Source organism: Arachis ipaensis, chromosome B9 (genome assembly GCF_059453495.1).
Source record: "Arachis ipaensis isolate K30076 ecotype BB chromosome B9, ASM5945349v1, whole genome shotgun sequence".
NCBI classification, from domain to species: domain Eukaryota; kingdom Viridiplantae; phylum Streptophyta; class Magnoliopsida; order Fabales; family Fabaceae; genus Arachis; species Arachis ipaensis.
The window spans coordinates 16,113,550-16,129,195 of record NC_142444.1 but is presented as its reverse complement, the minus strand read 5'-3'; the positions used below and the strand labels follow the sequence as shown (position 1 = coordinate 16,129,195).

General features: G+C 36.1%; 1 pseudogene; it reads left to right on the top strand.

Moving 5' to 3' along the window:
• Window positions 1-491: 491 nt before the first annotated feature.
• LOC148543861 (small nucleolar RNA R71) lies at window positions 492-582 on the top strand (annotated as a pseudogene).
• The last annotated feature ends 15,064 nt before the right edge of the window (window positions 583-15,646 follow it).

Genomic DNA, 15,646 nt, shown 5'->3' with positions numbered 1-15,646 from the left:
GATTCCTCCACCCCTGATTGTATGTCTTAGAATATGGATCATTGTTGGGATTTCTAGGACCACTCCCCATGTAATTCACCTATTCAGAAGAGGGTTGAGCATAATCATAATTATCATTTTGCATAAAGTTACCTATCATGTCATAGGAGGTATCTTGGGGTGGATTTTGAGTGTTGATAGCTGAGACTTGCATGCCACCCATCTGTTGAGTAAGTAGATTTATCTGCTGAGACATAAGCTTGTTCTGAGCAAGAAGAGCATTAACAGCTTCTACTTCTAACACGCCTCTCTTCTGAGAGGTCTCAGAGTTCACAGGATTCCTGTTAGATGAATATAAATATTGGTTGCTTGCAACCAATTCAATCAGCTCAATAGTCTCCTCTGGTGTCTTCTTCTTGTGCAATGAACCGCCTGCAGAGGTATCTAAGCTCATCTTTGACATCTCTCCTAAGCCTTCATAAAAGATATCCAGTTGGATCCACTTGGAGAACATGTCAGGAGGGCATTGCCTAGTCAGTAGCTTGTATCTTTCCCATGCTTCATAAAGAGTTTCACCCTCCTTTTGCTTGAAAGTCTGAACCTCCAACCTCAGCTTAGTCAGCTTCTTTGGTGGAAAAAATTTAGTGAGAAACTCCGTGACAACCTTTTCCCACGTATTTAGACTCTCCTTTGGTTGGGAATCTAGCCATAGCTTTGCTTTATCCCTCAGAGCAAATGGGAAAAGCATGAGTTTGTACACCTCTGGGTTCACTCCATTTGTCTTCACAGTATCACATATCTGCAGAAAATCAGATATGAATTGATTTGGATCTTCATGAGGAAGTCCATGATACTGGCAGTTTTGCTGCACCAGGGTGACCAGTTGTGGCTTCAACTCAAAGTTGTTTGCAGTTATAGGAGGCACCACAATACTTTTCCCATAAAGATCTGCAGCAGGGGCAGAATAAGAGCCAAGCACTCTCCTCTGTTGATCATCCCCATTCGGATTTACCACATTGGCATTAGCATTATTATTTGCTATAGTAGATTCTACAGTCTTGCAAAGCCTTGCTTGTTGTAAACGTCGCCTGAAAGTTCTTTCAGGTTCAAGATCAAAGTCTAAGATATGTTCTTTGTCTCTGTTCCTGCGCATACACAAACAGAAAACAAGAAAAAATGGGACTCTCTATGTCAGAGTGCAGAGAAGTCTCTGTGAGATAACCTGTGTAAAATAATAAAAATAAAAGGATAAAAATAAAACTAATAGAATATAAAAAATAAAATAATAATAATAATAATAATAATAATAATAATAATAATAATAAAACAAAGTAAAACGAAGAAAAAAATGAAAATAATAAAAAAAAGAAAAATAAAATAAACTAAATAAAAAAACTGACGAGATTTAAATAAGAAAACTCAAAAGAAAATGAAATAAAAGAAAACAGGGGACAGGGGGAAGGGACGTGAACGAAAGAACAAAGGAAAAATAAATTTACCGTAATCAACATAAACAAAAATGAAAAATAAAAATAAAAACTAATAATAATAAAATAAAACTAGTTAAAAGAAAAATTATCTAATCTAAACAATCAAACAACGAGTAGTTGTTAATCACAGTTAATCCCCGGTAACGGTGCCAAAAATTTGGTGCGGTATTTACAACCACACTTACTAATCGGCAAGTGTACCGGGTCATACCAAGTAATACCTTACGTGAGTAAGGGTCGATCCCACGAGGATTGATGGATTAAGCAACAATAGTATTTGATAGGCTTAGTTAGACAAACAAAAATTGGTGTTGAGATGCAATATAAAATACATTAAATAATATAAAAAATATTGAAGAAAGGCAAGTAAATACTTTGGAAAAAATATGGAGAATATAGTTAAGGTTTCAGAGTTATCTATTTTCTGGATTGACTTTTCTTATTAACTATTTTAATTATGCAAGATTTAATTCATGGCAAACTATTTGTGACTAGACCCTAATTCCTTAGACCTTCATAGTCTCCTCTAAAATTCATCAACTGCCAATTCCTTGGTCAATTGATTCCAATTAGAGGGTGATGATCAAATTCCAGTTTATATGCCACAAGAATCCTAATTATCTAAAAATAAAGGGATTATATGTCACGTATCCCGTTAAATACAAACAATTAGAAATTCAGGATAATATATTTTCAAGCTATTGTTCAAGTAAAGAGCTTTTCCAAGTTTTACAAGAACTCAAATAGAAAATGGGTCATACTTCCGTTCCACCCAAATTCATAAAATAAAGAACGAAAACAATTATTGAAATATAAATCAAAACGTTAATTAAAATAGAAAAATAATAATATCAATCCATATAATAGACAGAGCTCCTAACCTTAACAATGGAGGATTAGTTGCTCATGGAATACGGAATGTAAATTTGTATGGAATAATGTTGTGGAATGTTGTTCTGGAACCACCCTATTGGGATCCCTTTTATAACTAATCCTAATAATTTAAAAATCAAATTTCTAAAATTAAAATTAAAATAATATATTTTCCTCAAATAAGATTTGAATTTAAATTCGAATTAATTAACAAGTCTTCAGCTGATGGGTGGGACCACTTGATTTGTCCATTCTGCAGCTTCTAATCTGTGATTTCTGGGTTAAGAACTGGGTCAAAACCGCCCAGAAATCGCCCCCAGCATTTTTCTACATTTTCTGCACGTGGCGCATGTGACGCGTCCGCGTCGTCCATGCGTTCGCTTGTGCAGATTCCAGTCCACGCGTTCGCGTCAGGCACGTGATCGCGTCATTGCGATTTCCTCCATTCCGCGCGGTCGCGTGAGCCTTGCGTCCGCGTCGGTATTCGCTGGTCATCTCCTTGGCTTCTTCTCTTTCTCTGCAGAAACTCCATCAAATTCCGCCAAATGCTACCTAAAATAAACAGTATTGTACAAAACTCAAAATAGCATCCATAGTGGCTAAAATATAATTAATTCTTAATTAAATTCAACAATTTAGATGCAAATTCACTAGGAAAAGATAGACAAGATGCTCACGCATCAGTCCTACCCTCTGCTGAGATAGTCTTCTAAACTTAGCTTCACCCACATTAATTACCTTATCTCGTAGTCTCCAATGGTTCATCTCTGCAATAGCCTTCAGAGCACCACCTTTTGTCGTGTACCGAACAAAGGCAAAGGTATAAATCCTTCCACTCTTCCGTTTGCGGCAAAAATATATGTCGTTAATTCTTCTCGTCCAACAAAACAAATGATACAATTCTCTCCTTGAGATATTCTCTGGTAGATTATCCACGAACACAGAGAACGAATTATTTTCCAATCGTTGATATTCCTCACGATTCTATACCTTAGGATCCTTTTCTTGCGAGTGAAAGTCCCTGGTTCTGCCTCCCCTGTCGTTTCCCCCTCTCTCCCGTTCTCGATCGTTCATCATGAGTTCAATCCTTCAACATCCTAACTTTTTTTTCTTATTAATTTTATCCTCAACATTAAAAATTGTTTTAAAATCATGATTTTTACAAAAAAATAATAATTCTTAGACATTTTTGCCTTAAAAAAAGAAAAAAACCTCTCCCATCACTAACCCTTATATTAGGGGTGTACATGAGCCGGGCCACACCAGGTTTGGCTTAACTCAGACCCGACCCGAAATATAGACCGGGCCTGATTTCTAGACCCTGACCCGATGAAACCTATGCAACTTTGGGTTGGGTGAAAATCGGGTAAAAACCGGGTGAAAACCGGGTCTTTAGCATGTAAAAATCACTTAATCTCCAACCATTATTTCACAATTCACATAGTAAAATTCACTAAAAAAATATAACAAGAACCAACCCTTCTCTAAAATTAAAACATAACCATAATCAATACTAATATTGTCTAATAACACCAAATATTTAAATCAATACAAATAACACAATATTATGCATTAGTCTAAAGTCTTATGCATTTTAAACATAAAATATTAACTTATAATCTTATAATGACTAATAACACAAAATATTAAGATTTACAATATTTAAATTCTACATAAGAATAGCCATCATCCATCACTAATAACACAAAATATTAATTGTGTATGATGACCGGGCCGAGTTCGGATGACCCGAGTTATGGCCCGGACCCGACCCGAAATAATGACCGGATCTATTTTTGAGACCCTTACCCGACCGTAGACCAGATGAAATCACACTAAATTAGCCCCTAAAGTATTCGGGACCGGACCAAATCGGGTCGGGCCATGTACACTCCTACCTTATATCTATGCATCATCATCTACTCCTCTCTCTCTCTCTCTAAAGGATGAAATTAATAAAAAAAGATAAAAATAATTTTAATTTTGATCCAAAATTTTATAGATAAAAAAAATATTTAATCCTAACTTTTTCAATTTCAATTATAATAATGAACTATTTTGTTTAGGTTCAAATTTTAACCGAAAAAACCCATAAAAAAAAGTTGAAAAAAGAATGCATATATATAATGCAACTTTTGTATTTCATAAGCTGTGAGAACTGGATTGAATTGACAGGTTTAATCGAGAACGACTTATGAAATTAGTTCGGTTTAGAATAAAGACCAATTGTGAATAAATCAGTCAAAAATTATTAAAAAAATTGATAAATCGATGGAACTAGTTTGATTTTTAACGGTGAACTATATTAAAATAATAAAACACAAAAATATTATTTTTTACAAATATATATCATATATAAATATATTATTTTATCATATCTACTTTAAATATTTAAATCTACTGGTTTAATCTTTAATGACCGATTCGTTTTTTATAATCTTGTATGAATAATTTATTTGTGCTTACTCTTTTCACTTTTATATTGTATTTTGATGTAACCATTTATATAAAATTGTTTTTATATAAAAATAATATGTGAAAATTATTAAATATATTTTAACTATTTTGACATCATACTGTAATATTAAAATAGGCTATGATCAGTATGTCTGTATACGTATACAATCATCATGGTATAATGATATTACAGAAGGAAAAGAATTTAGGTCATTTGATTGAGAAATTATAATTAAAATAGTGTACATAAAATGAAATAATACCTTAATTGTAACCCAAAAAAAAACAACTATAATTAATACTTAATTAAAATTGAAAAATAACGTTCTTGATATTATATTAGATTCTTAAATTTTATTAAAACACAAATATTTTGCAATTATTAAAATTGTAATTTTTAACATTAAATCTATATTTAATTTAATTTAATATAAATATAAATAATTGTCTAATTTTTTAAATTTGAATTAATAGCCTAATTAAATTAACTTTTTTTAATATAATTTATTTTATTTTAATTTATTTCAATCTCAATATACAAATTATAGCTAATTTTTAGTCAATTATAGCTAATTTATTTTGGCACATCAATAATTAATTTATCACAAATTTAAATTTTATTTAAAGATTTTTCATTAAATTGTTACATGAACAAAACAAAATTAAAAAAATATATATGTGTGTATCTTTTTCAGTTTTTGGTTGTTTATGGTATTTTTATTAGTCTAATAAATTAAAAATTAATTCGTAACAAATCTAAATTCTATTTAAAATATATTATTAACTAATAAATTATTATATATATAAAATAATATTTAAACTATTGATATTTATTTAAGCGGTCAGTGAACAACTGACCCAAATTGCCCAAATTGATATATAAATTTGTGTGTATGTTTATTTGTCTGTCTTCATTGCCTTGGACTCTAGTTTCTTCTTGCCTTCTTGTCAGCCCAAAGGGGAAACAATAAAGGGTAGGCCCCAATAGAAGGAGATACGCTACAACAAGCATATCTAAGTCATGCCTAAAGAGTATGGCCGAAAACACTAGCCTAAAGAATAGTATAATAAAAAAAAAAAAAAATCTAAGCCTGAAGAACTCGTCAACTCGCATGCTTGTTTATAATTAGGGATGACAAAATTTTCTTACACATAAAAATTTCTATTGGTGCTGCTTCAAATGAGATCCGAATATGAGATTTTTTTTTTCAGGGGCGAAATGGAGGAGAGAAATTCTTTCAAGACAAATGCAAAAATCCGAGTGAAAATCCTCTCCCCGTCTCACATAATCTCCAAATTTATTCATCTTTAATATTTTAAATATTATTATAGATATTTTAGTAATCTTATTTATTATATATATTTTTTTATTAAGACTTATTTTATTTTTTTATATTATATATGTTGTGTTATTTCATTTTATTTTTTATTTAGATGTTAAATTTTAATTAATTTATTATTTTAGAATTTAAACAAAGATATATTTATATGTTGTTTTATCATATTATATATTTTTTATTAAAAAATTTTATAAGAATATAGAGAGATGGGGAATAGAAATCTCTGTAAAGACTATGAAAAATGAAAATAAAGAATGGACTCAGTTATTTTTCACAGTGAAAATCAAAATGAGAATAGAAAGAATTTTGAAATTTGGGAACGGAGAGCGAGGAGACCCCACCCGTTCTGCCATGCCCCATTGACATCTCTAATTAATAACAACTTCCAACAATAATATAATCAATCTCAATAGTTGATAGAACTATTATATTTTGCATTTTGTTTTCCCATGTGATAAGACACTTTTTAAAGAAGTAACGGTTACTACATGTTCTTTATCAATTCTGTCTCCAACAGAATTGCATCTATATACCCTTTAACAATTATATTACATGTATATTAAAATCAGTTATCAAAATCAGCTACCAGTATAAAATATATGTTAAAATATAAATACACATTGAAAAAATAAATTAAATCACACATATATTTATCACAAATACATTGATAACCAATTTTAGTAATTAATTTTGATGTATAAATAACAAATCCCATTTTAAGTCCCAAACCTAATAAGTAAAAAAATGAAACATAGCATGAGAGAGAGAGGAAGAGAGAGGGGGGGGGAGGGGAACACAGAGAGGGGTAGGGCTTGGGAATTACATCAACATTCGAAGGATCCTAGGGTTTGGAACAAAGACGAGTACCATCGACTGGAAAGTGAATTTTTCTCCATTTTTGTCGATAATTTACCGGAAGATATTTTCAAGAGGGAATTATTTCACCTATTCACCTGGATAGGAAGAATCAATGACATATATCTTGCTCGTAAGCAGAAAAAAGGTATGATATATCTTTTTGCCTTTATACGGTACACGATATAAGGGGGGCACTGAAGGCGATAACAGACATGGATCGTATGAGATTATGAGGGAAGACAATCTCAGTAAAAGAAGCTAAGTATAGAAGGCCAATAAAGAAGAAGGTAAGAAGTATGCATGTCAAAGGTAGAGAACGGAACGACGATGAGGATGGGATGACTCAACGTGAGGATAGTTTGTCTACGCATACAGGTAGGGGAGGAACGATGAAGAATATGTCAGAAAAGAACTCAAACGGTAATGGATGGACAAAGAAGGTTGAAGTAACAGTTGCAGAAGAAAATATAGGTTGGCTAGCAAGGAGTTTAGTCGGGGGACGACCAACGCCATAGATTTCAATGCTCTGAAGAAGGTAGTTTCTAGAAATCTGCCTCAGGTTGTTCAAGTCTGTGAATTAGGAGCATATAAGGCACTACTAACTTTTGACACCGTGAAGCATGCGGAGGAATATTATACATTCAAAATGAATAGTCTTCTACAATTTTTTTATAGCGTTTGGAGGTAGGAGGAATCAGAACGAAGTGAGACTAGAAGAGTATGGCTAGAATGTTTTGGAGTGCCACTGCATGTGTGGTCTGCAGAAACATTCAAAAGGATAGGTGGACAATGGGGAGAAGTAGTATAGTGTGATGAAATGACGGAATCAAAACTGTCATTCAGCTCTGGAAGAGTTCAAATTGATACTTGTATGTTTGATGTTATTAGTGAATGGATCCACATAACGATTGGCACTAGTGGGTTTGATGTTTTTGTGAAGGAGGTTGGAAGTGAGATATATGGAGTGGAGAGCATGATATAGGGGAAAATCTGCGAAGGTTGAAGGCCAACTATGATGGAAGCGATACAGAAATGAAGATGCCGGCACCGATGTTTGATTCGGCGGCTGAATTGGTGGAGGCAAGGATGAGGAATCACGGTGAAGATAAGGGTAGAACAGTAATTCATGATTTGTTTTTGAATGACTGGAAACAGGAGCATTTATTATCATTGAAGGAAAAAAAATAACTGAATTAAATGCATTAAAGAAAATTGATAGAGGCAAAATTTATGGGGATGCTAAATTTATTAGGGAATGGGACTCGGAAAGAACCGTGTCACAAGAATTTTCCAATTCAAGTGGCGGGGTATATGAGGGTGTTATAAGGGCTGGAAGAAGGAATGTGGTGGGCCATTGTTTTCATAGGAAGAGTGATAATATAATAAGAGGGAGGGAAGGAATGGGCATTGTGGGCTTTCATGTTATTGGGCTTACAAATGAGAATAGCCATCTTGGACATGTTGAAGGAGGAATGATGAGCCTTGGACGGTGGGCTCATATTGAAGCAGGTTAAGCTGATGCTCCACAGGTTGCAAAGGGACATGCTAATGAAAATAGGAGCAGCAACAAGTTCCCTTCGAGGAGTAGTTCCTGCACACCGCTGGAACCTATGCATCCGACGATGAGACACTTGCGGGCAGAACCAGGCCTTGGAGAAGATGACCTGCAGCAAAACAGCATCGGCCTTGGAGAAGATGTCGCGAGGCAGACGGCGCCGGGGCCAAGCGGGTTGCATCACACGATAGCTACCCCACGTCTAGCACCTGGAGGCGGGATTTGGGTGAGCGGCGGTGACCAAAAAAATGAAGGGGATCAGGTTGCGGTGGCGGGAAGCTGTGTGGTAGAGTTGCACAATGAAAAAGAGTGCCATGGTGAAACCAATGAGCCGGTTAATTAGAGGAACAAGAGGAACTTCAATTTGGCAGAGGCAAGAGGCGAAGTAGGAGAGGTTATTCCAGAGATAGTGACAGTGTGCATGGACCAGTGCGCAAATGATGAAGAGTGTGGCAATGAGGAGGATGAACCCGAAACTAGCCAAGTACAACAAAACGTGATGAATGATGAAAGGCTGAAGTGGGAGGAACAGACGAATGAAAATAGGAAAACTTGGGAATCAGAAGTGGAATTAGGTGCAGTTTTACATAATGAAGAAGAGGATATTATGGCAATACTTCAAGCTCAGAATGAAGAAATTACAAACAGGAAGAGGCTGGCAAAACAAAAAGAGAAAGTAAGAAGAAGTAGACCTAAGAACTGCAACAAGGTATGTAAAAGTATTTTTAAATGATTTATAGTTGTTGGAATATTAGGGGGTTAGTAGTGACGGAAAACTGAGAATGATAAAAGAATTGAAAAAGAGTAGTAGATTAAACATGTTAGGGTTGATTATTGAAACTAAGCGCCAAGTCTTGACAAAATTTGATGCAATATATATTTGGGGAAATGACATGGTGGGCTGGGAATATGTGGAATCTGTAGGTGCTTCTGGAGGCTTGTTGCCAATGTGGGATGATATGGTGTTTAAAATGAAGAACTGCTATAAAGAAAAATGTTGGCTGTGTGTGGAGGGAGTGATGACTAATATAAATCTTACTTGTGCGCTTTGTTTGGTTTATGAAGTGCATGGGAGAGCGAAAATACTGGTGATGTGGGAGGAGTTGAGTTATATTGTGGGGCTGTGTTAGGTGCCTTTTTGCTTCATGAGGGACTTCAATGAAATACTGCAAGTGGAGGAAAGAAAAGGAGCGAGTAGGTTACCGGTGTCTGCGGAAGAGTTTAAGTTTTGGATACAAGACATGCAGTTGCTGGATCTCCCTCTTAATGATCGTAAGTTCACATGGTTCAGGGGCCGACAGTGTAGCCGCATTGATAGGGTCATGGTCAGTGTAATTTAGATTGAAACACTTCCGGATACTCGCTTGAGAGGTGGACCTCGAGTGTTATCAGATCACTGTTCGTTGATTGTGGAAGATACAAGGGTGAAGGGAGGCCCAAGACTGTTTAGAAGTTTAGATGCTTGGTTCACACATGCGGGTTTTCTGAGGATGGTAAAAGAGGAATGGAGAACCTTAGGGGATGTTCAATTCACTAGCAAGCTAAAGGCGCTAACGGCACCCCTGAGAAGATGGCATAGAGACAATTCTGGTGACATGGATAGTAGAATATAGAGGTTTGAAGATGAGATAAAAAAGATTGATGATATGGTAAGTGATGGCGCATATGACGGTACAATGGAGGCTAGACGCAAAGCATTGGTGAGATGCTGTAAAAAGTGGTATATTCAGAAGGAAATTCATTGGAGGTAGATGTCTCGGTCTCAATATGCCAAGGATATGGATAAGAATACAAGATATTTTCATCAAGTAGCATCGGCTAGAAGGAGAAACAACAAAATTGATGCGCTCTTGCTGTATGGGAGGTTGGTTCGAAATCAGGCCAGAATAAAGGTGGCAATTAGAGGGTTTTATAGATATTTGTATCGGCAAGAATATGCTCCATTGATTGGGTTTCAGGAAGGACTAGTGATAAAGATAGATGGAGATGAGGCTACGGCATTAGAAGTAATGCCCTCTACTGAGGAAGTCAAAGAGGCTGTTTGGGATTGTGAGTCTACAAAAGCCCCAGGTAATAACGGGCATAACATGAACTTCATTAAGAAGTGTTGGGATGAGATTGGCCATGAATTCACTGCAGCAGTGTTAGGATTTTTCCAAAGCGCCAAATTACCAACGGAAGCAAATGTAACTTGGGTGGCTTTAGCTCCAAAGTTCGTGGGTGCCAAGGAGATCAAGGACCTTAGGCCTATTAGCATGGTTGGATGTGTGTACAAAGTAATATCGAAGGTTTTGGTAAAAAGGATGAGTTCAGTGATGCCAAGATTAGTGGGAGAGACACAAAGTGCTTTTGTAAAAGGTCGGAAAATACCTGACGGTGCTCTAATTTCATGTGAAACAATTCAGTGGCTAAGGATGAGCAAGAAGAAGGCGGCGATTATAAAGTGATGAGTTTGGAAAACTCTAAATTATTTTGATGATGAACAAACATTATTGAATTAATTAATTACAAAATTATTAATTTGCTTCTCATTTAACATATGATGATTAATAATTTTGTGATGCAGTTTTTGCAATTGGACCATATTGGATTATTATGCTACAAGCCCAATTTGATTAAAAATGATCAGCATTGATACAAAATTATTTTTGATCCTTATGACTGAAACAATTTTTATTGGGTCAGATTGATTTAAGCAAGCCCAAATTAATATTAACAATTAGCCTTATGCAATTTTGTCATATGAATGTTGGCTGAAATAATTTTAGCTGGGCCAGTTTGAATTATTATTGATATAAGCCCAAATTACTTTGCTTGCTTGGTCCGAAACCAATTTTGAGAGAAAGCAAATGTATTACTTCTTGCTTCCAACGGAATCCATTTCTATCATGTGGTGGAATTCAAATTTTATTAAAGTGAAGTTAATACATGCATTGGAAACATGAGAGAGAGTTAGACTTTGATTTGATGGACATCATTAAGCTACACACTACCTAATGCAAGGGAAGTAATTTACTTTACCAAAACCCATTATTTAGTGTTCAAATTTCTCTCTCCTCTCTTTCTCATCTTGGTTCTTGTTTTCGGTCATTACACAGCAAGTTATGGAAGAAACATTGAGCCACCGAAAAGAAGAAAGTGCAAGCAACAAGACCATCACAATGATGGCAAGAAAAAGAAAAATAAAAGTATGCTGTGGCTGAGATTCTCATCACTTATGGTAAGATTTGGTGAAGAGATCTTGGCTTCTCCATACCAAAAATGGTTGAAGAAGATTTCGGTCAGTAGAAGGAGATCCTTAGAGGGATGGCTTGACTCTGATTTTGCTCAACCACCACAGGAGGTAGCTACAGTGGCTACGTGATGAAAGAGACAGAAATTGGAGCAGATGAAGCTATCATCATCATGAAGAATCAAGGGCTAGGAGTCTATCTTGGGTTGCAAGGCAAGATGGAGGGCTCGGATTGATGAAGATTGGTTACCAAGGAAGGACTAGAGGTAATTGCATGTTGGGTTTTGCATTGGTTATCTCTTTTCTCTCTCTCTGGCCGAACCGGTTCTGGTTTGAAGAAGAAGAAGATTAGCTTGGTTTGTTTGGTTTCAACCGTGGAGGCTTCTCCCTAGAAGTAAGGGTGAATATCCAGGGCTTGAAGCAAGGAGTGAGAGTGCAAGGCACAGAGTTCTCATAGCTACCTAAGCTAACAGAAGTTCTTCTCCTTCAATGTTCTTCATTTTGTAATTTTTCTATTTAATTTTTTTTGTCTTGAGTCTCATGGAAAAAGGCAAACAGTGAGGTTTGTATGAAAAAGCCATAGAGCGAAAAAAGGCAGAGAGTGCAAAATTAAATGAAAAAGCCATAGATATCCTTAGAGGTCCTTTTTACATCTGTGTTGTGTTTCATGATTCTGTGGGAATTCCCTTACAAGTTGGGTTAGCACTTAGCAGGTGAAAGCTTGGCTGTGACCAAGTCAAGTTCAGGATTGGGGATTAGATTCTGGACTTGTCCCAGATAGGAAGGGTTGTTCATAGGGAGAATTGGTGATTGTAATCAAGAATGATTATAGTGAAATTCCATCATCTTTGTGATGGGGACTGGATGTAGGCTGCACTGCACTTAGCAGCTGAACCAGGATATATCTGGGTGTAATTTTCTCTCTCTTCTACTCCATTTCTGTTTCTGCTGTACAGGAGATAAAACTGAAAAAATATCTCGTGCTGTTCAACGAGACAAAAAGAAAAGTCTCGTGGCTGGGTACGAGATAAAAGAAAAAGTCTCGTTGCTGGTTACGAGACAAAAAGGCAAAAAGACTCCAGAAGTTGTTTCAAAGACCAGCAAGTGTTACTGAAGTGAAAAAGGGGCTAAGATTCAACCCCCCTTCTCTTAGCCACTGAAAAGCATCATAAAGTTAGATTTTTCAAAAGGCTTATGACAGGATCAGGTGGAACTTTGTGGATATTGTGTTACAAAAGATGGGTTTCGGTCATAGATGGAAAGCACGGGTAAAGGAATGTGTAAGTACAGCCTCTATGTCAGTTCTGATTAATGGGGCTCCGTCCAAGCCGTTCAAGATGGAGAGAGTTCTAAGACAAGGGGATCCTCTATCTCCTTTTCTGTTTGTCCTTGCGGTTGATGTATTACATAGGATGGTAGGAGAAGCAGTCAGGAATGGACGTATATCCCTACTGCTGGTTGGGAGGGATAACATAGAACTGTCACACTTACAGTTTGCGGATAGGGGTGGCAGTAGAACTCGAACCCGCGGGGCGGGTTCATATCGGGGCGGGGCGGGGTCGGGTTCAGGATAAACCCACCCCTACCCGCCCCGGAGTGTACATATATAAATACATAATTTTTGGGATTAGGGTTCAATCTTCATATCTCACCCACCGCCACTTACTTTTAGTTCCCAAATCCCAACCCTCAACTCACACCTCTACAGACTTCATCTCTTCTCCAAGGACGCCGCCCTCTTCAGCTCTTCTCCAAGGCCGACCGCCTCTGCTCAGCTGCACCAGACCACCAGTCAGTCGCCGTCAAAGCTCACCCGTCACTGCAGCCGGCCGGCATCGTCACAGCCACCGTCAGTCACCTTATCGCTGTCCCTCATCAAGCTCACATCGGCGTCGCTCCCACTTTTCTCCTCAGCATCACTGTTCTCTAGAAGTGTCAATTTAGCCCAAACCTTAGGGCTGGCCCTCAGCCCTCCAAAAAAATTTTAGCCCACAGCCCTAAAAATTATAAAATGATATTTTGTAAGCCCAACCCTAATTAAGCCCTGCCAACAAAAAAGCAAAACAGGGCTGGCCCTATAAGCCCTCCAAGCCCTAAATCTAACCTTCTCCTCCCTAAGAGGCTGAGACCCTGACCAGAGAACGCGTTGAAAGGGTGAAACTGTGAAAGGATTTGCGTTGAAACGGTGAACTGTGAAAGGATCTGCGTTCTACACTTCTACCTACGAAATCCGTGGCTACTTCTCCTCGCTCACACGGAATCAGAGGTGGGTTTCTTTGTTTTCTATCCCTCTCTGAGTTTCTTCTTTGTTTGTTTGCAATTGCATCACCCATTTTAATTCTGTTGACTGTTGTTAATAAACTGAGGTGGGTGATTTCAAAATAGTTGAACTATGAATTATAGACTGTGAACTATGAACTTGTTTTTAATTTTTTCCCAAAAGGAGATTATGGAATTGAGAATCAAAGTTGAGTTTTAGTTACCATTTTTCAATAATCTGCTATTTGATTCCTACATAAGCAATTATTCTGATTTTAAACTTGTTTAATGTGATTTTGGTATTGTTGCTTAGCATGATTAACTGTTGGATTGTTTAGCTTCTGTCTATTCCATATTTTCTTTCTATGATGTTTTTGAATCATTATCTTCATATTTGGATGAGTTTCATGAGAATGGTAATGGCATAATAAATCAAACGAAATTTTTAAATTGTTGATAACTAATTACTTGGATTGTTGATAACTAATTAGAAATTTTTAAATTGTAGAAGAATGCTTTGTTGATATCTCTCTCTCTCTCTCTCTCTCTCTCTCTCTCTCTCTCTCTCTCTCTCTCTCTCTCTCTAACACTAAAGTGATACCATTGATGTGGTTTATCTATCATACACAGGCAACACTTGATGAATCTCTGTATGAGCTTGCTGGAGAACTGGTATTGTTTTGAAAAATAAGTATTTGCAAATTGCAACTTCAACCGAGCATATATTGATTTCTGTGCACTTTGTTATGCAGAGTAGCCTCTCTGCTTCATTACATAAATTCCACAAACTGAACTATTTTGTCTCTTGTTACTACTTCACAGTGAAGTTCCGTGATAGTATATTTTTGTCATTACTAATTGACTTTGTTAACAACTTGCATTGATGTCTTTCATGCTTAATTTTCTCGTTATCTTTTATCTTTCATTACCACCACAAACTTCCTTGTTTTTAGTTTTCTAAGTAAATCAGTTGCATAAGTGACATGTATGTATTATTCCTAATTCTAATAGTGATGATAAATCATACTCATGAGAGTGTGATATTGAATTGCCGTTCATTTAGGGGAAGACAAGAAAACTATTGATTGTGGGCTTGTGGCGGCTTCTGCAGACCCTTTCAAAGTTCAAAGCACATGCAGGAAGTCTGAGATATTCAAGTAATTTTTCCATACTTAGCTTCTAAAATGATGCTATTGAATGTAACTGCTGCATCTACAAACCTCTGTGCTTGGTTATCCTCCACAAACTTAACTCTCTGTCACACTCAAGGTTTTGACATCTTTGTCTCTAATATTTTAGTTTGCTAACTTGCATTCTATAGTTATACTTAGTCTTCTCTCTTTAATTTGTTTCATATCATTGACTCCATCAAGTAAACTTACTTTGGCTTATATAAGAAGAGAGTTCAGATTTTTTTGGTGCTTTAATTCTTTAAGAATTGAAATAATAAATTTATAGGTCCAAGAAAAATTACAACGCTAAACACGATTTATCAATTTCATACTATTAAAAGCTTTCAATCCGGCAGATAAAGTTCACTGTTATAATTTTTTTGGGATTTGTAAAAGGCACTCAGTTTGATTTAGTGGTAACATGATCTTGC